This window comes from Pinus tabuliformis, chromosome J (assembly GCF_031772625.1).
Source record: "Pinus tabuliformis cultivar Carrire ecotype Pingquan chromosome J, CPIR1, whole genome shotgun sequence".
Lineage (NCBI taxonomy): Eukaryota > Viridiplantae > Streptophyta > Pinopsida > Pinales > Pinaceae > Pinus > Pinus tabuliformis.
The window spans coordinates 26,316,947-26,341,420 of record NC_142295.1 but is presented as its reverse complement, the minus strand read 5'-3'; the positions used below and the strand labels follow the sequence as shown (position 1 = coordinate 26,341,420).

Here is a 24,474-nt window from a genome sequence, read left to right as displayed (position 1 = left end):
TTGGCTGGACCAGGGGGCTAATTCTTTCACACTTGTTCCTTGTGATTTTATAAAAGTTTGATGAAGGCAACGTTTGTGTTTTGTTTAAGCATTTCTGTTATATTTTTTATACTCAGAGCTAATGTTAAATATCTTCGCAGGTGAGGAGCAAGAGATGAGAGGCGAAATTGAAGCACTCATGGCAGCGCTGATCCATATAGATGTCATTTCCTCCAGATACACCTAAAAGCATGCCAGATGTAGGAATGATGAGCACAGTATCTTCAGTTTCCTTCAAGAAATGATAGGGAATAACATCCGCTCAATATAGGTGCTAGGGTATGACACGTAGTCATTCTCTTTCGATCAACATACATTCGTTTCCCCAGAAAAGGAAAGCATCGCAGCAGATATGCCCTCTATGTGTCAGCAATGATGCCAATTGTTCTACGTCTATGTATTTTGATTTGTATATTGAAAAGAATAGGGGAGGCGAAAAGTTAAAAGAAGACCGAGAGTCATTTCTAGGGGCATAAGTATTACCTCCAGATAGGAGAGCAGGAATTTTTGTTTGGAGAGAACAGCTTTGATTTATTGTGAATAAAGAAGTCTGTTTGGTTCAAGAAGGAGCCTGTTGTGTCAGATTTATTTTCCTTTTCTCTCATATGTTTAGAATCAGTGTGTTGTTGCTGGCACAAAGATAAATGTGATTTGCTTTGTGCATGTTGATAACAAGAAGTTCATGGTTATTCTTGGTTATTTGAATATAATTCAATAGCATTGTTAATTCATGAAAGGTTATTGATTCGAGACTTTGTTAAACATCAGTTGCAAGTGTTATTTGTATGGAAAGAAATGTGTATTCCTGTATAAGTAACTATATTGCAAATAGGATTTAATACAACTTTGTTCTTATGTGAACCAATAATTGATTCATTTGGACTTGGAATATATATATGATGTTTAACCTCTCTTTTGTTATGCTCCTGCAGAATAGATTAGGATAGTTAGGACTAGGTTAGGGTAGTTAACAGTAGTATAGATAGGATTTGATACATATAGGTTAGCTGTTTTGTTTGTTGATTTAATTGAAGTCTTCCTCCAAGAAGCAATATTTCTACACATATAGCAGTTTATGGGATCCTCTAAAACCCATTGGAGTAAGCCATCCCAAATGAAAGCAGATCTAATTGGGATCTGTGATCAGGTTAGTTCCCCTTTTTGTTATAGCGAACATTCGCCATGTCAACAAATTGGCGCTAGAAGGAGGGCCTGAACCGCCGTCCACAGCTTTCAAGATTTCATCTATAAATGCCACGCATGGATTCAAAAATATTAATGCATGGGTCATAAAGGTCTAAAAGATCCCTCCTCCCATTTGTAAAAACCTCATTTCGAAGAAGCAGAGGAAGGAAATATTAGTCCCGTGTCTGGGTCACCCAAAGAAGATAGAGTGTGGGAGTATCCTGTCACTCAAGAACAAACAGTCATAATGCTTACTCGTGCCTACGCTCTCTCCCTATCTCAACTTCCCATCTTCCATTCCTTACCTCTGACAGCTAAAAGAAAGCCAAGGATCCCTCCCATAACTGAAGAGACATCTGCAACCTCTTCTCTTGAAGATATTGTGCTAGACTCTTTACAAAGTATCGACACTCCTTGGGAAGAAATTCCTGAGGATTCCCCCTCTAAAGGTAATCCTTGGTTCGATTTTGGAAATCCTAGTAAAGAACGCCTCGAAGAAACCTTCAACCAGAACCTCCATATCCATAACATGGCTAACATTCCTCCTCCATGTGGGAATCAACCTCTACTTCCCCCTCCAGGTGGGAATCAGCCTCCACCACCTCCTCTAGATGGGAATCAACCCCCACCTCCTCCAGGAGCACTCCCTCCCTAGCTTACACAGGATGTCGTAGCGGTATCTGGGCAATAGCATGCCTTACCCATGAATGCAGAAAGAGTATTGCCTAAATTCGACCCTGAGCGGGGAGACACTGCTAATAACCATATTCAATATTTCTTCCTAGTTATGCACATGTTAGGGGTAGCCGATGAGGATGTGGTATGTCGCTTATTCCCTTTCACTCTGATTGGTGAAGCCTCCACATGGTACTTTAGCTTGAGAATAGGATTGATCACCTCATGGGTTGCTTTTCAGCAGGCCTTCTTAGACAAGTTTGGCGATGACAAAACACCTGCGGATTTAGTTTTAGAACTATCCCATTTAAAGATGGAAGCCAAATAAAAGGTCAAGGATTTCAACATTCGGTTCAACACTTTGTTCAATAGAATCCTTAATAACGCTAGACCTACTGATGAGGTGCTCATGGAATTCTACATCACCGCTCTCCCTGTCCCTATTGCGATGTGGGTCAAGAGAAGTAATGCACAAACCTTACAAGGTGCTATCGATGAAGCAATAAAAGTTGAGAATGAAATGATCAGTCTCACAACATGTCATCATACAACCGAAGGGAAGAAAGCCTCTCAGTCATCCAAGAAGAATAATGGGAGTGATAACAAAGTGGCTGAGGGAAAAGAAAGGGACACCACAGATGTGGAAGGTTTGCATCGGATCATTAAGAAATTGACAAACACAGTCATCGATATGAAAAGGAATTCTGGAGAGAGTACTAGTGGGAATGGAGGAGAGTATTACAATAGAAAACCCTTCAAACCTTTCTATCATAAGAAGACAAAAGGTGGTTAAGGTCAACTTGCATTACCTACTCCACCCAACGAAGGGAATTTAAATATGGAAGAGATGGCTCTTATCGGATCGCTCCTTATAAAAGAAGAACCTATAGTGGAGCTAGAGCCAGAATAAGAAAATGAGGAAGAATATCAAGTAGAAAATCCCTTGGACGAAGAATCTCAAATCAATGTACTGTGGGATTTCTATACAAATGAGAATGATGATGACGAAGGAGATAGTATGGCAGAAATCCACACTAATGAAATCCATACACGAAGTAAGGGGCCACTTGCAAGTGTGATGAAGCCTGTAGACCATACAAAGAAAGATGTTCAACCTTTAAAGGCACCTGCTCCCAAAGTTCCTGTTGAGAAGGGTAGGCCTAGTGGTCAGCCCAAGAATGCCCAAGTTGCAAACCATCCAGAGAAAGATAATACATCCCCCACTGCAATGAAGGCGACTCAAAATGGTAAACTCCCACCTAAGAACAACAAAACTGGTATGTTTACTCTGCCCTATCCTGTTTATAACATTGATTACAATATTGTGGATGATCTTAAGAAATCTAGGGCTAATATCACATACTTTGATTTGCTAAAATTAACGTAGCAAAGAGATCTGCTCCTGAAAGCTATGAATGAGCGGAACTGCAAAGTTCCCACCATCCCAAGCAGCCAAACCAAGAATTCAGTGTCCAGACCTGTCAACACCTCCATTATAGCCCAAATGCCATCAGCTATGGAAGGCACTCTGTCCAAAATGAATCGAAACCCCCAAGATGTCAATGCAGCCATGATAGGGAAAAAATCAAAATCCATGACTCCACCTTTCCTTATCACATTTGAAATCCTCAACATGAACGTACACAATTTCTTAGTATATTCTAGTGCCTTGTACACTGTGATGCCTTATGCTGTTGCTAAAAGACTACATGCGATACTCGAGAAAACTAGGACTCGAATTATGCAATTAGACAGGACAAATGTGAAAGTAATTAGGGAATTGAAAGATGTGTTGATTCGGATAGCTGCTAAACCACAATACACACAAGTCATTGATATAATGGTAGTCGATATACCCGAGGCTTATGGAATGCTGCTTAGTAGGGACTGGTCAGCAAAACTCAATGGATATTTCTCAACTGATTAATCCCATCTCTTGCTGCCTCAGAAGGCAAAGGGTAATATGCTGAGAGTTGATCGTGAAAGATACATGAAGTATGTGATGACAGAATTAAACGGCCCCAATGAACTTGTAATGTTTACCAACTCTATCCTTGGGAATTATAGTTTCAATGTTTGTGCCATGGAAACCTGTTTTAGAGAATCCCATGCAGAAACAATTGAAGAAACTGCAATAAACACATGGTTGGAAGCTCTCCCCCATAGTCCAACTGACGAACCACCCTGTAATATAGTATATGATAGAACTAGTTTGTAGGAAGCAATTCAATTGATGTAACATTAGACTCTATATTTTGGACACTCTATTTTGATGGCTCTAACTACCTTGAAGGTGCAGGTGTTGGGAGCATTATTATTAACCCACAAGGGAACCAACATCCGATGGCCAGCCGATTGGAGCTCACGTGCACCAACAACACGGTAGAATACGAAGGCTTGTTGCAGGGCTTGAAAAAAGCCATTGATCTGAAGGTAAAAAATCTTAAAGTTTTTGGTGATTCACAGATAATTGTGGACTGTTGAAAATTAGCAACAAGAAATTGCTCAAAATAGAAGTGCTAAAAATAGCAGTTTGGGCATTAGTGCTGGATTGGGCAACATGGAATGAAAAATGGAAGTGCTAAAAATAGAAGTTCTATTTTTAGCAGTGCAGTGTGGATTCCTATTTTAGGCAGTCCCTGGTCTAAAATAGGAAGTAAAATTCAAATTTGGTCTTACCAGCAGTTTGAATATTAATTAATTAATTCTCCATGAGTTAATTAGTTAAGGAAAATCAAACTTGAAGTCTTTGTGAGAACATGCAATAATTTCTCCACTGATTGAGGAATTAAGGACGAGTTCTATATTGAGAGGATCAGTTGACTTAGTTTAACTTAGTCAAGTTCAGTTAGATTAATTTACCAAGTTGTTAAATTAATGAGATTCAGTTTGTTGATGCTTGCATGCATGTGACAACTGGTATTTTCAGATAACTGAGTATTCACTCATGGATAACTGATGCATGGCAGTTCAGATAGAGACCCAGTTGAGATCAAATGAGGGACAGTGTACTATCAGTTGCTAGGATATTCCTAGTGAATATTCCTTGCATGAGGAAGGAATATTATTCCTTCTAGTACTACGTAGTTGGACCTGAGGTGACAGCAGGTATGATTTGGCCAATTCACACATGTTATGTAATTGGACCCCAATCAAAACTGCGCAAGGAAATAGGGGCTTGGAGGACTTGTGGAGCCTATATATACAGGCCTAGATAGTCCATGAGCTACATCATTAGAGTATAGAGAGAGCAGGATAGCTTTTGAGCTGATTCTTTTTGTATGTTGTTGAGGATTTCCACTTGATTGATAATACAAAGATGGGGTTTTAGGCTGGTGCTTTTCCTGGATAAATTCTTCTGTGTTATGTGTGATTGATTCCTTCTTATCAGTTATATGTGTTCATGCTTGATGTTGCTCATGTTCAATTAAGCTTCCACAAAGTTTATGGTAGATGTAGATCTAGTATTATGCTTTAGTACATTACATATATCAGTTTGATTTGCAGGTGAAATTTCTACATGATATCAGTGAGCTAGCTGATTTGTAGAGAAAATTCTACATCGTATCAGAGCACAGGTGATCAAGGAAGAACAGTATACAAGAAGGAAGAAGTTTGTGGTTTCTATAGTTCTTATCACATTTCAAATTTCATCAATGGCATTCTATGGTTTGAGGCTTGAGTATGCACTGGATGGCAGCTCAAACTATATAGCCTGGAAGGATCTCATGGAGGCAGTATTAGAGGATAACGAGGTGAAGGACTTCATTGATCAAGAAGTCACCAAGCCCTTAGGATCTAATGCCCAAGAGTTGGCAGAATGGAGAAAGTGTGTGGCTAAAGCTAGGAGAATCATCCTGGAGGGAGTTCAAGATCACATAGTCTCGAGCCTCCATGGGAAGGAGACTTCGTTTTTGATGTGGAAAACATTGAAAGATATTTATCAGAATAGCAGTGATCAGAGGAAGCTGGAATTGAAGGACAAACTTCAAAAGATCAAGTGTGAAAAGGGTGACATGATCTCTATGTATCTGACCAAGCTCACCACATGCAGGGATGAGCTTGCAAGTGTAGGGGTCGTGACAGCTGATGATGACATGGTGAGTCTTGCACTCCTCAGACTTCTTAAGAGCTATCATAGCTACCAGGAATCGGTTAATGGAAGAGAGAAACTTCCAGATTGGGAACAACTATGGTCGGATTTGATGCAGGAGGAGATCAAACAGAGCACTAGAGACGGTTCTTCATCCATGGAGGATGAAGAGAACTGTGCCTTAGCAAGTAAGGCGAAGAAGGGGAAGGAGAAGGTTTCTCTTCCCGAATCCAGTTCTTCCCATGGTGGGAAGAAGTTTGACAAATCGAAAGTGCGATGCTTTCATTGTCATGAGGTGGGCCATTTTGTTACAAATTGTCCACTGAGGAAATCCAAGAAGGGATCTGGGGAAGGATCTCAAGGTGAGGCACTTGCTTCACAGTTCGAGTTGGATTTCACACTCTTCACATGCATGGTTTCATCCGTGGTGGGAAGTGGTTGGTTTCTTGACCATGGAGCTTCTTTCCACCTGACCAGTGACAAGAGTTTGTTCAGTACTTTAGAGGAGAAAGATTTCCAGATACTCATAGCTATAGGTAATGATGAAAAGTATAGTGTCTCAGGTGTAGGCATGGTTATTTTTCAGAGGGAGCATGGAGCTCGCCTTACTTTAACCAATGTCAAGTATGTACCAAGACTGAAGAGAAACTTGGTGTCAATCGTGATGCTGGAAGACAGAGGCTATGATGTAGTCTTTAGTAAGGGAAAGGTTTTCCTTAGACACATCATCGCTAGACAGGTGAAGCAGATTGGTTCACAGGTCAAGAACCTGTATCCTCTTGAGGTTCAAGATGCATGCAAAGCCTTGAGCAGCAAGGAAATTGATGGAGACTTGGTGGTTGAGAGGGAGGGTATATTACCTCTCAACATGCAGCGCTAGAAGAAGTCTCAGACGATTGTGGAGGAGCCACGAATGGTGCAGCAGCTTCAGGAGGTTGTAGAGCAGCCACAACAGGGGAAGCTGAGTGGAGATAGAGTAGAGACATCTACTCATGCAGAGACCTCTAGTAGGGGGAAACTTCAAGCCAGGTGGGCAGAGGGATCACATGCAGCCATAGGAGGTGGGGTGATGTAGAGTGATTGTCCCAAGGATGAGGGGTAGGATCCTTGAGGTACCCAACCTCTTGGATGAGACCTTGCTACGGGAGCCCCGATGTGGAGTAGCAGGAACTGACTAAATGGGTAGAGACAGATGTGGATGGAGCGGCAGAGAGAGCTACAGTGAAAGGAATCCCAGGACAGCGCAAAGCATGCAAGTTGCAGCAATGCGAGAGGCACAAGTGTGTTGCATAGTGCAGGGTAGCACAGAGAAGGGTGCAATGGTGCGAGATGTATGGAGACGTTGCAGTAGCGCAGAGGTCAGAGAGGGAGCACTTGTCAATAGCAGGTAGCGCTTCAGCATTAGAGTATGTTTCTAGCCCAACAGAGAGGTCAGTTGGGAGTTTTTTTTGTTCCAAGAGTTGTTGGAGCAACCACACTTGGTAGAAGTGTTGCATGCAGAACATTCCAGAGGTATAGGATCGGGTTCGAGAGGAAGCCTTTCTTGTTGATAGGGAGTGTTGCAAATTGGCAACAAGAAATTGATAAAAATAGAAGTGCTAAAAATAGCAGTTTGGGCATCAGTGCTGGATTGGGCAACAGGGAATGAAAAATTGAAGTGTTAAAAATATAAGTTCTATTTTTAGCAGTGCAGTGTGGATTCCTATTTTAGTCAATCCCTGGTCTAAAATAAGAAGTAAAATTCGAATTTGGTCTTACCAGCAATTTGAATATTAATTAATTAATTCTCCATGAGTTAATTAGTTAAGGAAAATAAAACTTGAAGTCTTTGTGAGAACATGCAATAATTTCTCCACTGATTGGGGAATGTGTCCTTGATTTGCTCCACTGATTGTGGAATTAAGGATAAGTTCTATATTGAGAGGATCAATTGACTTAGTTTAACTTAGTCAAGTTCAGTTAGATTAATTTAACAAGTTGTTAAATTAATGAGATTCAGTTTGTTGATGCTTGCATGCATGTGACAACTAGTATTTTCAGATAACTAAGTATTCACTCATGGATAACTGATGCATGGCAGTTCAGACAGAGACCTAGTTGAGATCAGATGAGGGACAGTGTACTATCAGTTGCTAGGATATTCCTAGTGAATATTCCTTGCATGAGGAAGGAATATTATTCCTTCTAGTACTGTGTAGTTGGACCTAAGGTGACAGCAAGTATGATTTGGCCAATTCACACATGTTATGTAATTAGACCCCAATCAAAACTGCACAAGGAAATAGGGGCTTGGAGGACTTGTGGAGCCTATATATACAGGCCTAGATAGTCCATGAGCTACATCATCAGAGTACAGAGAGAGCAGGATAGCTTTTGAGCTGATTCTTTTTGTATGTTGTTGAGGATTTCCACTTGATTGATAATACAGAGATGGGGTTTCAGGCTGGTTCTTTTCCCGGATAAATCCTTCTGTGTTATGTGTGATTGATTCCTTCTTATCAGTTATATGTGTTCATGTTTGATGTTGCTCATGTTCAATTAAGCTTCCACAAAGTTTATGGTAGATGTAGATCTAGTATTATGCTTTAGTACATTGCATATATCAGTTTGATCTGCAGGTGAAATTTCTACATGATATCAGTGAGCTAGCTGATTTGTAGAGAAAATTCTACATGGACCAGGTAAGGAAAAGGATACATTGCAATGCGCCGCACCTGGTAAGGTACCAGCATGAGGTATGAAGCTTAATTGACAGTTTTGATTCCTTTAATATCACATACATACCTCGAGAGCAAAACCAAGATGCGAACCTGATGGCTGCTGTGGCTGCAAAACTTTTGCCTAATTTTAGATTAAAGAAGAATAAATGCTATGTTGAATTGATTTTCAGACCTTTAGTACATGATAACATCTCAAATTGGCAGGCATTCGAAGGTGACAAGAAAATCCTTGAGCTCCTGCATTGCGAGAGGACATTCAAAAATGCACTCATTGATGAAAAAGAGCATGACAGGCTTGTGAATGAGAGTGAAGACGAGGTAATATCTTTCATGGAGAAATTTATCGTCAACAGGTTTGGCATCCCTGACGTTCTCATGTTTGATAATACTTCTTATTTTTCATCACTAAAGTTGACCGAATTTGCTATCGATAAATCAATTCGCATAAGGCATGCATCAAGCTATTACCCCCAGGGAAATGGAGTTGTAGAGTCCTCAAATAAAAACCTCATCCACGTAATCCATGCATCTATCACCAACAACCAGAGGAAGTGGCACAACGCTCTAACAAATGCTCTCTGGGCTGATAGGGTCACCCCAAAGGGTAAGCACGTGAAACTTCAACACTTATGGCTGGGCCCATTCCAAGTTGAGGAAAAAATTGGTCAGGGAACTTACAGATTGAAAACCTTACAGGGAGACACTGAGAAACTCCCTGTTAATGACCAACCTCTTAAGAGACACTTCTAGTAGCCACCACACAGTGGTTACTTCATGAGTAGGTTAGAATTCATTTTATTTTTACTGTTAGTTTAGTTACATTTCCGTCTTTTCCTTTCTTGTTTTTCTGCAAAGTTTATTTTCCTTCTGTTTTGAATTGCAGTACTTTTCAGCCAACTAATTTCAGTCCCCCAGTCTCATTTTTACCTTTTTCAAATTGCCCCTATTCACCTCTTGCAGCTTTTTCCTCCTTCATTAACCTTTTGACGAGTCTGCTAATCCTAAATCCATCATTACCTTGCAAATCAAACAAATTTTTAATGAGCCCATGAGAACTGGAAAATTAGAGGTGGAATTCAAACCGAAGCCACTCATTAGCATCTGTTGGGAACTAGGCGAGATCTGTTGATAACTTGGATACTTGGAGCATATAAGGGCATATTTAGAAAACAAAAAATGTGTAACTATAGCTGGACTGGCATGGAGGAATGCTGCATTTTAAATAAATCCCACTTAGACCTAGCTTATACTTCCCTGTAAGGTTTGCAATTATTCTCCATTGGTCCCATCCACCACACTAAATTTTCCAATACCTGTTATCTACAAGTAAATCTCATTTCATGGGCTAAACTCACTATCATATACCATGTGGCAAATCCAATTGTGCTCTAGTCCTTATGCCTGAAACTGGAAGGACTTATTTAAAAGAAAATGACATATCAATTCCTTCTGCCAATCTGGAAGGATAAGTTGTTTGGGAAGCCGGTTAGAGTAAGGACTGTTGCTGGGCTCAGAGTACTGGTTGACACAGCAAGCCCAACCTTGCTTAAGCGGTTTAAAAATATGGCATGATCCATGACTATGCCCCATTCAATCATATGAAAACATCGCACTGAAATTCTCATATAAAGTACAGATAAACATATCTACATCAAGTTCGATGAGCAATATAGAGCTGAGGTACACACCTAAATAGGTATTGATAGACCAGTGATGGCCTCAGAAGGATTTTTGAAAGTAGGAAACAGGTAAAGGAAGGTCAATAAATTCCATAATATTACCATTGGAGAATGCCTGTCAAAACCCTATCAGTAAGTAGAAGTTATTTGTCTTTATCCCACCTGAAGCAATTAAAGTTGAAGTGGAACCCATGCTTGTCCATCTGTACAGTTTGCATTTTAATTTTATCTTAACACCATGATATTCTATTGATCCAAGGTTTATTTGGAAATAGAGATAACTGGTTCGCCCAACAATTCGCCATTTGTTGTGGTCACAACCACCACCCTGTTAAAACCTGCCTTGATAACAATTTTGAATGGGTCCCCTAAAAAAGTTGATCTTTCACCTCTCCGAATGGTCTGTTTTATCCCAGGGATTTTAGCTCTCTGTCGTATGATTCATCCATAACCCTCTCTAACCCTTCATCCATTTCCTTCATCGGGACTTTTCAATCCCAATAAACCTTCATGGTGCTCTATGCCTATGCACATAACTAACCCCCACTCTTTATCATGGTTGTATTTGAATTCAACCCATGAAACCTTCCATCGCTTCCTTATTCCCATTATAACTCTTTACAATGGAAATGCTTCACATGCATGCATAAATCACCCTTTTTCCGCCTATCGCAATCAACTCAATGCATACCATAAGGCATCGGACCCAACAGATTTATTAACCATAATACATATATTTTGGGTCTGGAGCCCATCGCATATCGCAATTAGCGGAAGTCAAAGCCTATACATAAGGCCAATGCGATATGGCGGACCCGACAGGACTATAAAGTAAAATATATACTTTATCAGGTCTGCTTCCCCAATCGCATATCGCATATCGGCAGAGCCCAGGCCTCGTACACAATGCACACCGCGATCTGCTAGATCTGATGGCATTATTAATCATATTATATATATTTCAGGTCCGGAGCCCCATCGCATATCGCATATCGGTGAAGCCCTAGGCCTGCGCATATAGCACGATGCGATATACTGGACCCGCTGATCAATATGAATTCGGGCGCATAATTTTTCAAGTCCAGCCTTATGGTCGGTCGCGGGCTTTCCCGTATATTCCCTTGTATTGCGATAAAGCATTCCAATCCATGTTTTCAAAGGAAGGTCTTATATGGCGGATCCGAAAGGATTATAAAACGCGGCACATATATATTTCGGGTCCGCCTCCCCAATCGCTTATCGCAATCGGCGGAGTTCATCGTTTAAAACATAAGGCCTGATGCGATAAAGCAGACTCGTCGATAGCTATGAAGCCAGGTATATAGTTTTTCAAGTCCGACCTTATGGCCGGATGCGGATTTTCCCGTGTATTCCTATGTGTTCTGGTAAATGTTGTATTCTGGGTTTTTAAAATAAAATCTGATAGGGGTGATTTCGCATGGGATTGTCCGCTGTGATATGCGATTGCGACTTGATTGCATTGCACCCTTAGCTAGACCAGGAGGCTAATTCTTTCACACTTGTTCCTTGTGATTTTATAAAAGTTTAATGAAGGAAGTGTTTGTGTTTCGTCTGTTATATTTTTTATATTCAGAGCTAATGTTAAATATCTCCGCAGGCGAGGTGCAAGAGATGAGAGGCGACATTAAAGCACTCATGGCAGCGCTAATCCATCTAGATGTCATTTCCTCTAGATACACCTCAAAGCATGCCAAATGTAGGAATGATGAGCACAGTGTCTTCAGTTTCCTTCAAGAAATGATAGGGATTAACGTCCGCTTGATACAGGTGCTAGGGGATGACACGCAGTCATTCTCTTTCAATCAACATCCATTGATTTCCCCAGAAAAGGAAAGCATCGCAGCAGATATGCCCTCTACGTGTTAGCAATAACACCAACTGTTCTATGTCTGTGTATTTTGATTTGTATATTGAAAATAACAGGGGAAGCGAAAAGTTAAAAGAAGACCGAGAGTCATTTCCAGGGGCATAAGTATTACCTCCGGATAGGAGAGCAGGGCTTTTTGTTTGGAGAGAACAACTTTGATTTATTGTGAATAAAGAAGTCTGTTTGGTTCAAGAAGGAGCCTGTTGTGTCAGATTTATTTTCCTTTTCTCTCATATGTTTAGAATCAGTGTGTTGTTGCTAGCACAAAGATAAATGTGATTTGCTTTGTGCATATTGATAACAAGTAGTTCATGGTTATTCCTAGTTATTTGAATATAATTCAATAGCATTGTTAATTCATGAAAGGTTGTTGATTCGAGACTTTGTTAAACATCAGTTGCAAGTGTTATTTGTATGGAAAGGAATGTGTATTCATGTATAAGTAACTGTATTGAAATTAGGATTTAATACAGCCTTGTTCTTATGTGAACCAGTAATTGATTCATTTGGACTTGGAATATTTTTATGATGTTTAAACTCTCTTTTGTTATGCTCCTGCAGGATAGATTAGGATAGTTAGGACTAGGTTAGGGTAGTTAACAGTAGTATAGATAGGATTTGATACATATAGGTTAGATGTTTTGTTTGTTTATTTAATTGAAGTCTTCCTCCAAGAAGCAATCTTTCTACACATATAGTAGTTTACGGGATCCTCTAAAACCCGTTGGAGCTAGCCATCCCAAACGAAAGCAGATCTAATTGGGATCTGTGATCGAGTTAGTTCCCCTTGTTGGTATAGCGAACATTCGCCATGTCAACAACTTCAAAATGTGGAACCCCATGTTTGATGCACAATAAGAAAAAGTGGATGAATCACCTGTGTGGGTTCGTATGTCTGGACTACCATCGTTCCTTTGGGTAGACTTAGTATTTAGGGTTATTAGCAACCATTTGGGAAAATTTATAGAAGTTGATATGTCGTTTCTCCAAACAAGATATCAAGGGATGTCCCGTATACTGGTAAGCCTAAACCCCAGAGATGGTTTGGCAGAATAAATAAACATGCAATACAAGGATTTCAACTATACACAAATGTTGGATTATGAACATTTGCCTTTTAGATGTCACAAGTGTCATAAATATGGACACCTGGCAAAAGAATGTCCGTTGGGTTTCAGGAGAAGAAGGAAGGGGGAGGGAAAGCAGCAGAGGAGGAGAGTCAGGGTGAAAAATTGAATCCGGGAATGGGGGATGACTAGATTGAAGTTGACAAACCTTGGGAGGACAATGTGGAGAATATGGAAGTGCAAGAAGAAGATCGTCCTACAGTTCCGCAACCTCAGCAGGAGAAGGAGATCAAATTAGCACCAGTAGCAGTGGATGATAGGAGCCTTAGTCATCCAATAGAGGGTACGGTTCCAGATCCTATCCTTCCTTATATTTCTCATGTTCATTCTTTTATTATTTCTGCATGAGAGCCTAGTCCCTGCAGACCAAAGAACTATGTAATTCCTCTCTCAAATTTCGCTAATGAACAACTAGATAGTATTATTACTTCAATCCCTGATTTAGATCCAAATCGAAGGCCTGGGAAGGGTGAGGAAGCTAAGAACAAAGATGAAACACAAGCAGTAACCCCCTTCTACAATCTCATGCCCCGCGAGACAAACCCCCCCCCTTGGGAGGCCGTGGGAGTCCTCGAAATGCAAACTATCCAAGAAGGATATCAGGAGGTTAGAGGGAGGAAATCAAAATTTTCAAAGGCTCAATTGAGAGCTAAATTAGACATTGCGGATGGGAAGCAACTATCCATATCTTGGGTGCTTAGAGCAGTGCAAAACCTCATTGTGGTTTTCCAATGATTATGTTGTTCGTGAACTATAGGGGTTTAGCCAGTGGTCCTAAAAAACTGGCTCTAAAGGAGGTGATCCACAACTACAATCCGAACATTCTGTTGTTGCAAGAAACATTGCGAGCTGGATCAAAGGTAATAAAAGCCCTGTCAAAATTTATGCATGGATGGCACATCCAGCTCTAGATAGCACATCCAGGCTCTGGATGCCAAGGGCTAATCAGGGGGCTATCTTTAGGTGTTAAGGAAGGGATATTAAAAGTGCTAAATGCTTGGGGGCTGGACCAGGTGATCGGAATAGAAGTATATTCCCTAGAGCTTTGCACAAACCTATTGATTCTCAATATTTATGGACCGTGCCAAGATAGAATCCATTTTTGGAATAACCTTTGTTCCAAGTCCCTTATGGATAACCCGAAACTGGTGATCGGGGGAAACTTGAACTTTTCTCTGGGCATATCTGAAACCTAGGGCCCTTCTGCCCATGCAGACCCGCTCTTTGATTTCTTCTCTAATATCATTAGAGAGAAAAAGCTTTTAGATATTAATCTATTGAAACCTGGACCAACCTGGAGGAATAGGAGAATAGGGGAAGATCGGGTGACCAAGAGACTGGATAGGTTTCTTTTGAGAGAGGAGGTAGCGACAAAGATTCCAGTGTTTTGACATTGAGTAGGAGAGGGAGGTGATTCAGATCACTTAACTATTTTTCTCAAATTAAAATATCCTCACAGGAAGTTGATAACAGCTTTCAAATTCAATCTGTCTTGGCTATTGGAGGATTCTTATAACACCCTCTTTAAAAAAACCTGGAGATCTGTGGATCCAAGTGAGAGTGGAAATAAGCATTCTTTTTCATGGAAAACTTAAAACATATTAAGAAGGCTATGATTGAATGGGCCATAGCCAAAAAAATTAAAAGAATAATAAAACCTAAAGCAGATTGGGATGGAACTTGATGAGCTTTAATGCCCAAAAGCTGATGGATATGAGACAGTAGGAAAAAGAGAACGGATCAAGATGTTGGAAACCCAAAGGAGGAAAATCCTATTAGTAAGAGAAGAACAATGGCGATTGAAAAGTAGGGCTATCTAGCTAAGGGCTGGGGATGAAAACAAAAAATTATTCCAAAATTATGCTAAAGGAAGGAAAAACTCAAATACCATTTGGTCCCTTGAAACAGAAGATGGAATACAGGCAAACTCCTTTGAGGAACTGTCTTCAATGGGAAGAAGCCACTTCAAAAATCTTTTTAAAGCACCTTCAAAGGTGTAGTTAGCTGAGGTGATCCAAACAGCTCAGACTTTCCCTCGATATGACTTTCCCTCGAGATGTGGATGAGGAGGACCCTTAAGAGCTCATGGGGGAAGTCACAAGAGGGGAGGTCGAAGGAATCATAAAATCAATGCCAAAGGAAAAGAGCCCAGGTCCAGACAATTGGATGTTGGAGTTGTTCCAACACTTCTTTGAGACAATAAGCAGTGAATTAACTGAAGTAGTTGAAGAATCCAGGAGGAAAGGAGAAATTTATGAACCCTTCAATGCCACCTTTATAGCCCTCATCCCCAAGAAGGAGGACCCCTCCTCTTTTGAGAATTTTAGACCGATCTCTATGTGCAATTGCATTTACAAAATAATAGCAAAAGTGATAGCTATTAGATTGAAGTCGATTCTCTCAAGGCATATTTCAAAAGAACAATTTGGATTCCTGGATGGAACACATATTCATGAAGTGATTGGAGTGGCTCGGGAAACCATCCACAGCATAAATAAAAACAAAAACAAAGGGGCGGTAGTGAACATTGATCTCTCCAAAGCCTATGATAGAATCAGTTGGATGTACCTCTGAATGATCCTAACTCACCTAGGGTTTCAAGTGGGCTTCATAAACTAGGTTGTGGGGTGCTTGATCAATGTTAGTTTTGAGGTTTTAATCAACGGAGCGACATCCTCGTTTTTCCAAAGTCAAAGAGGGCTGAGATAAGGGTTCCCTTTATCCCCCCTCCTCTTTCTCCTAGCAGAAGAAGGTCTAAGTCAGTTGCTACCGGAAGCGAGAAGAAAAGGAGATATTCAGGGAGCAGAAGTGGCATTCAATCTCTATATAACTCACTTACTATTTGTGTATGACATTCTTCTTTTCAACAATGAGAGAAGGAGTGAAACAAAGAATGTAAAAAATATTTTGGAACTCTTCCTCAAGGCGACGGGCATGCTTATTAATAAGGAAAATTCCTCATTAATCCTAGAATGCTTTAGTAGAATTGAATCCATAAATATAGCAGAAGATCTACCCTTCGAAGATAAAAAGATGGAGGATAGTTTCAAATACCTGGGATTCTTCTTAAAGCCACACTCATACAGGAAATAGGATTGGTTCTGGCTAGTGGAAAAATTAGAATCCAGGATTAACCATTGGAGTTTCAAATGGTTGTCCAGAGCAGGAAGACTGGTACTCATAAAATCAGTACTAATTGCCATCCCAGTGTACTGGGCAATGCTTACATGGGTTCCGAAAGGAATCCTAGAAAGGATTAGGCGAGTATGCAGTCGTTTCCTCTAGGCTAGCTTGAAGGAGGATTCGGTGTTTCCCTGGGTGGCCTAGGATAAGGTGGAAATACCTAAGGAATGGGGAGGATGGGGAATAAAAGATTTGTTAGCCTTTGGACCATCTCTAGCTGCAAAACTAGGATGGAGAATAATAAAGATGGAAAACCTGTGGACCATAGTGGTCAAATGAAAGTACATCGATCCCATTCCTTTGGACGAATGGATCAGGATGCCAAATAAGAATAATTGGAATGCATCAATGGTGTGGAAAGATACTATAGAGGTTTTTAATATCATAGAACAAGGCCTCTCCTGGAAGATTGGAAATGGAGAACAAGTCAGGAATAGGGAAGGATCCCTTGGTGGGATGCAACGAACGATACACACTATCCTCAGGCCTTATAAATCAAATAGACTCAAGAGGCATACATCATATAAGTCAAATTGAAAAAAATGAACATTCCACGAGATGAGGCCAAGCATGGTTATCCAGGATAGACCTAAACCTCGACCAGCAATGGAGGGAGGAGTGGCAAAACTTCACTAAGGAACTAACCAGGTCAAATGTCCAGCTTAGAGATGGGCCAGATCAGCTAGTCTGGGCACATACCCCCTCGGGTACTTATTCTCCTAAATATGGCAATAATTTCCTTATGTCAAGAAATGGATGGGGGAACCAGGAATGGTGGGTGAATCACATTTGGAAGCTGAAATGTCCAGAAAAAGCAAGAATGTTCTCCTGGTGCATATTAAGAAATAAAGTTCCAACCTAGGACATTTTGTAGAAGAGATACAAGTTGGGCCCTGTCAAGTGTGCTTTATGTAAAAATGATATAGAATTGATCCACCATCTCTTCCTAAAATGCCAATTCACAAAGGAGGTATGGATGGAAGCAGGGAGGTTGCTACAGAACAGGATGACTTGGGAAGGGGAAACTCTATCAGAAGTATGGAATCAATGGTGGAAGGACTCTCCAGAAGGAAATTTGTGAAATCTCCCTCTATTCATAGCCTGGGGTATCGGGATGGTCTGTAACAACATTATTTTCAAAGATAAGAATCCCTCAACAAGCCACATTTTTGTAGAATGCGCAGCTATTTATTCAAGTATTCCAAAGCCAATACGGGATATAAACCCAAGGATAGTAAGAGAGGAACATATTAGAGAAGGAACTCCTTGGGCATATTTTGATGGGGCCTCAGACCAAAATAATAAATGTGGGGCAAGGTTGTTAATACACCTAAATGATCACAAAAGCATTAAAGCCTTTGTAGGGTTGGGGAATGGATCCAACAATTATGCAGAACTTCTTGCCTTAAAATTAATACTTTGTTGGCTCACCCACCTGGGCATTCATTCGGTTCAGATCTTCGGGGATTCGGTTAATATTATTAAATGGTCCAATGGCGAGAGAAGATGTCATAATTATATTCTATCTCCATTGTTAGAAGAAGAAGAAATTTTAAAACAATTTTTTAATGATATTACAATATGTCATATTTACAGGGAACGCAATAGTGAAACAGATCAGTTTTCTAAAGAGGATCTACAACAGGATCTCGACTGTTGCAGGATAGAGGAAACCATGCTTGATGAGATCCGTGTGTCGGATCATCCACAATTTTGAGAATTCTGGCAGTAGTTTCACAGCCTCGGGCTGTTATGTTTCTCTTTACTGTTATTATGTTTTTCTTTTTATTTACAGCAACTCAAACTTAACTTGATGCTAAAAATGGATTGTGGAATAGATAATGTACTTGGGCGAATATACACTTGTTTAACTGAAAACTGACCATATTCATGTTTGGGTTGTTTTCCTCTATGAGGAGGCTCGGGAATTGGATCAGTTTTTCTTTATGGTATACAGTTAATCCAATCATCAGCTCCTACTAATTTTTTGGTTTTTTGAGATACTAAAAGCTTATCACTATCCTGTTTGGGCGCTTTTCCTCAATGAGGAGGCCCGAGATAATGGTTTCAACTCTTCTATTTTTCAAAATGAGATGGTAGAGTAAGAGGACACTCAACTTACCATTTCAAAACAACTCTATGTTTTTTTCAAAAGCCATACTGTTTACTGAATGCTTAAATGCATATACTTTGTAACTTTTTATTGCCTTAATAAAAAGTTCGATTTTTTCCTTGGAAAAAAATCATCAGCATGTGAGAATGCAAAATCACAAGTAATGGACTAAACCATTATATCCAGATCAGTGACATATAGTTCAATATTTACAATAAAAGACATAATATTTACATATAAAAAACATAGTTGTCCATATAGTGCATTATAATTTTAATCAAAAAAGTTGCATGCTGCCTGAATGATCATGGAAAATCATTCAGATATAAACCCATCTAGATCAATGAATGGCTAGTGGAAAAACTGATAGAACTCCTGGTCTCGGAATTCTTGAATCAACCATTGCCCCCTTTGTTGTTGTGTGGCCTCCTTGGAAAGGGATTCAGCGACTGAATTCCTTTCCCTGTATATATGAGAGAATACAATAAACTCAAATTGTGATTTTAAAGTGATGACTTCATCTAGTAAACCCCTGAGTGTGTGCACATGACAATGATATGTAGAGTTGATCCAGTTAATAACAAGCTTTGAGTCCCCATAAATTTGTATTCTGTGGCAGTTTTTTTCCAGAGCAAAAACGAACAGGTATCTGAGACAATTTAGTTTAGCATAATTGTTGGTGCCTCTCCCTAATTCCAATTTCAGCTTGAAATAATGAGATTCATTAATGTGTAGTACCGTCCCACCCCCACGTCCAATGTTTTGTGTCGACCCATCGAAATATGCCCAGGGGATATTCTTATCGATAACTTCAAGGATGATGACCTCGGCGGGTTGATTTTATGTTTCCTCAAGGATTAAATGATATATAGCAGCAATATAGTTACAAGTGGCCAACCGTTTAGGGAAAATTTAGTGTTATTGAACAAACGCCTAACCCTCTAGACTTAGTAGCAGGTCTAGAAACAACAGACAAAGTAATCTCTACCTTTCCTATAAATAATAGATAAAATAAGAGAACAGAGAACCTACTTGTAGCTTCCACTTGTTCCTTATCTCCCTTGACCGATTCCGTTGCTCCTTCACGTACTTAAATCGCTTGAGAAGTGCTTGCACACAGACAGAAACAAGAACCCATCAAAGCAAATGATAATGATCTATTGCTATATACATATGAAGGCGTCAACATATAACACAAGCATAAGGGAAAAAGTTTTGAAGACTTTATTGATAAGAGGAAGAATTACAACCCATATGTGCTCGATCCAGCAACACTCTTCCAATTCAATCCCATCCTCTTCACCTCATGACAAGCAAGACACTTCAACACTATAAAAATACTTGCACTCAATTCTAATCTCATATCACCAGCATCTACCTACAATTCAATAATTTCCAGCCCATGATCTCTTAGATGAATGATCTTTTTATAGGTGAGTGAAGGAGGTTATGCCATCAATGGTGATAATGAATGCCTTTCTAAATTTAGAAATCAGTTCCATGGAAGAAGGGATAGGGGATTGATGTTTCCTAATTCCCTTCCTCATCCAAATGTGAACTCAAAGGTGTAGGTGGCATTTGAGAAACTTATAGAGGATTCCAATGGATAAGGAATCTTCAAACCCTCATGGAAATTCGCTCAAATTCGCCCAGCACAGGCCAAAGAGGGACCAAGTGCGCTGCATAGCACCCTTTCAGTGTATGGTTTGCATTGCAGCACACCCTAATGAAGGCATACCTGCGCTGATCTTCTTAGAGGTAGTTTTTGGATTTTTTTAGTGATGGAACTTCTTGGGAAGTGAGGCATTCTGATGACTAACTTCTTTAGGGCATGTAACAACTATACTAGGGGTTGATGAGCCCTAATAGAATCGATCTGCAAGTTGGGGTTGATGTGCCCAAATGGATCTGTAACACCGGCCATAGAATGGGTGCATCCTGAAAAATAGTACAATTCCTGGTCAGCCAAATGCCCCAACAAATAAGCAGAGGGAGGATACTAATTTTTTGTGTTGTTGCATCATTCCACCAATTTTTCCAGGCATTGGATAGATGAGACCCATCCCATATGAGCACAATGTTGAGGGAGCTAGTAATCTGTATCCACACTTGACAAACCATTGGGCAATGTAGGAATAGGTGATCAATATCTTCAGCATTCTCTTTTCAAAGGAAACATCTAGAAGGACCATGAAAGGCACGATGCTTTAGGTTGTCCTCCGTGGGCACTTTATCTGATAGTATACACCACCTGAAGAGGCAGGCTTTATAAGGTGATTTAAGCTTCCATAGCATGCACCACCACCAAATCACCTCCACCGGATCTTGTGTAGTTATCAGTGTTGAGTATCCATCCCTGGGGGTGTATTTACCATGTGGTGTAGTAGCCCATATTATTTCATCTTCCTGTAAAGTAATCCTAATGTGAGCTTCTTCCAATGCACCAATGAAATGATGTCACACCCTGCTCCATCTTCCCAGAATCCTGAGATCCTGTGCATTAAACCATTTCTGTGAGATCCAGGTTGATTTTCTACTGTCTGCAATATGAGAGAGTTGAGTGATGCCATCTGTTGCAAGAATTTGTCTGAGCTCCAATGGTAGAATGTGTGCATTACCACATCCATACCAAGCATCTATACCCAGACGCACCAACTCACCATTTCCAACACACCAAGCCAGACCTTCTTTAATGACATTGATGGACTGAGTAATAGCCTTCCATATGATAGATGCATCAGTATTGCCATGGGTTGGCCTGTGAATCCAGTCCATAACTCATAGAGGGTGAATGTATTTTTAATAAACCACCTCTTTCCAAATACTATCAGATGTGATAATCTACCACCCCATCTTCGTAGCGAGTGCCTTTGCAAATAAGTGCAGTTCCTTTATACCCCATCCTCCCCATTTTTTTGGTTTTCCAATTCTGTCCTATCTAACCCAGGAAAAATTCCTCCCAACATTTTTCCCCTGCCATAAGAATCAACTACAAATTTTTTGTACTATATTGATTACGCCTTTCAGGATCTAGGCAAGGGCCATCTAATATACTGGGATGGCCTCCAGGACATATTTTATAAGAGTTAGTCTTCCCGCTCTCGAAATCCATCTCTATTTCCATATATTGATGCGCCCTTCAATTTTTGCTACAAGCCATGTCCAGTCTGCAATACGATAACCATTTGGCTTGAGCCTGAATCCAAGGTATTTGAGTCTCGTCTCTATTTCTTGCAAGATGGTGGATTTGTTGAAGTTGGGCTCCATACCTATAGCTTTACAAAACAGGGATAAAATATTCTTGAAGCAAGTGGTATCATGGATAGAACCATCTAAAAAAATAAGTACATCATCTACAAACAATAGATGTGAAAGATAGGAGACTTCTGACATATTTACACCACCTAAAGACCCATATGCACAGTTTTTTTTTTAAATTCTACTTAGTCCTTCTGTTATCACTTAAGAAACAATTTCCAAATTGTTCACATCAGTTTGATTGTAAAGGTTAGGTGCTAGTCTAGGTTTAATTTTTTGTTTGCTTTAGTGTTTAAGTCCTAGGAGTCTTGGTGGGATGGTTAAATAAAGGTCAACTATCCATTCTCATTCATCACTGGTCTCATAACTCACATAGTTTCCATGTATCAGCTTTGTTCGAAGGTTCTTATGTGTTACGAAACTGTTTAGGAGTTTTCGTAGCGCATAAACTCTATTTAGGTGTTTTCGTAGCACAAAACCCAGAATTTACACTAGTTACGCTACAAAATCGGGGATTCGTTCGGATCCGTAGAAAATCTCACCCAGCTGTCATATTTATCAAAATCCGTTGTGTTTACATCAACAGTTGTCAGTTTATACACTTTGTCTATCATATCCAACCGCTTATCCTCATTAGGAGGTCGTTAAGTGTCTTGGTACTGGCACATGTTTGCAGTTGTACTTTGCTCTGCGGTTTTGGTCGTTCAGCTAGGCTTTTCAAAATGGTATCAGAGCAATCGGGGAAATGTCCTTCTGATTTTTGCATCTGTTCTTTGGATTTGGGGCAGTCTGAAACTATTCCTTGTAAACAATCTTAAGCTCAGTTTTTAGGGATATTTTCATTATACTGGATATTCTGTTTTCTGAGATTTTTCACCCAGCTGAAAGACACACTTGAGATCCGCGATTTTTATAAGAACAGCCTCAAAATTACAGATTGGGAAATGCAAACTATCTCCTGGTCATCTGTGTTGGAAAAGACTGTTCAATTTCAAAGCATTCAGCGACTTTGTGTTGTCAAAGATCTTTCAGCTCATGATGTTGTAATGTGTATCATGCGCAAAGACAATTTCTTAATCAGGATGTTGAACAAGGGTGTGCTTTCCATGCCTATTCCCCGGTAGGTTCCTGGTGCAGGTCCTGTGGTTCATAAAGCCAATGGCACTGAGAATCGCCTGATGTTGACAAAGACTCTGGAATGGACCCTAAACTGGTGTATATTGCAAAACATGTTTGACAGGAATTTTTCTATCCGAATGGATTTCATCTTAGTTTTCCAGTGGTCTTGATCCAGTGCATTTTCACGAGTATCCTGTATCGTGTTCCATTCTGCATACACATATTCTCAAGAGCGCTTGGTATGGGAATGCAAATTTTTGCCATCTTGGCAAAAGGTAGCAATAGTGAAGCTCTGTTTCTTCTTCTGTTACTTTTCGTTGGTCACACAGTTGGGATGCTTATTGCTTTTGTTTTAGACTGAGAATGTGGATATAGCTTGTTCAACTCGTTGTCCCAACTGCTCCTGAATGACGTAACTCAAAGTGGTCCACGTGAGCAGTTATTTAGACTACCTTTACTTAAATAAGTGCTAAATCTCATAAACATCTTATCAGGTAAATTTGTCCAGCAAAATTGGATTCTCAGATACTTCATTTGCTGACTCTTAGCCATATAGTTTACTCATCCATTGCAAGCGAGGCAGTGACAGAGATTGAGACGGTGCAGACTTCTTTAATAGTCACGTTGCAGGAATTCCATGGAGGGGTATACCAAAAGAAAGGGAAAGGTCAGGTCAAAGAAGGAATACAGGAACAATCCACAGGAGAAGTAGTCCAAAGAAGAGTAACCAAGCCAGCATGAAGAACATCTGTAGCTAAAAGATATCACATAAGCAAGTAAGGCTGATGAATTACCTCTTGAAGTTTACCTTTGAAGAATGGTGTCCATATATTCATTTTGGACAGCTTCATAACAGTTGAAAAATCCATTGCAGAAAAAAGAAAGACTCAAGAAAGTGAAATTTTGATCCTAAGCTGTGTTTTTGAAATTACACAGCAGTTTCGTAGCGCGCTACGAAACTGCTGTAGCTGCACGTTATAATTCAGTTGACCAATTTTGGGTAATCAAGGGGAAATATTTTTGAAAAGGAATCTCTTCAAAGGATCATTTAAAGGGTGTCAACATTCAGCAAGAGCAAAACAAGTGGGAAAAACATATATATGAACTCTAAACCATTTGTTATAAAATGATCACAGTTACTATGGTTCATGATATTTCAAACAGCTTTGAAGAGGTTTTGTCTTCACACATGGGAACAGTCTACAGCACATAAAGAACGTGGCACTCCAACACATTTTTGTGTAATCAAAGAAGAACAACATGATTAATTGGTTTCGAATATCCTTGAGGAAACCAAAAGCAGAAAAACAGGGGAAATTTCCTACTTTCCAGCAGCAGTTGAGAAATGTGACATTAAGGGCCAACAAGCAGCTTTAAACATCCATCAAAGTTAAA

At 40.0% G+C, this 24,474-nt stretch overlaps 1 pseudogene; it reads left to right on the top strand.

The window, feature by feature from the left end:
• Positions 1 to 2,977: 2,977 nt before the first annotated feature.
• Positions 2,978 to 23,675, top strand: LOC149225255 (uncharacterized; annotated as a pseudogene).
• The last annotated feature ends 799 nt before the right edge of the window (positions 23,676 to 24,474 follow it).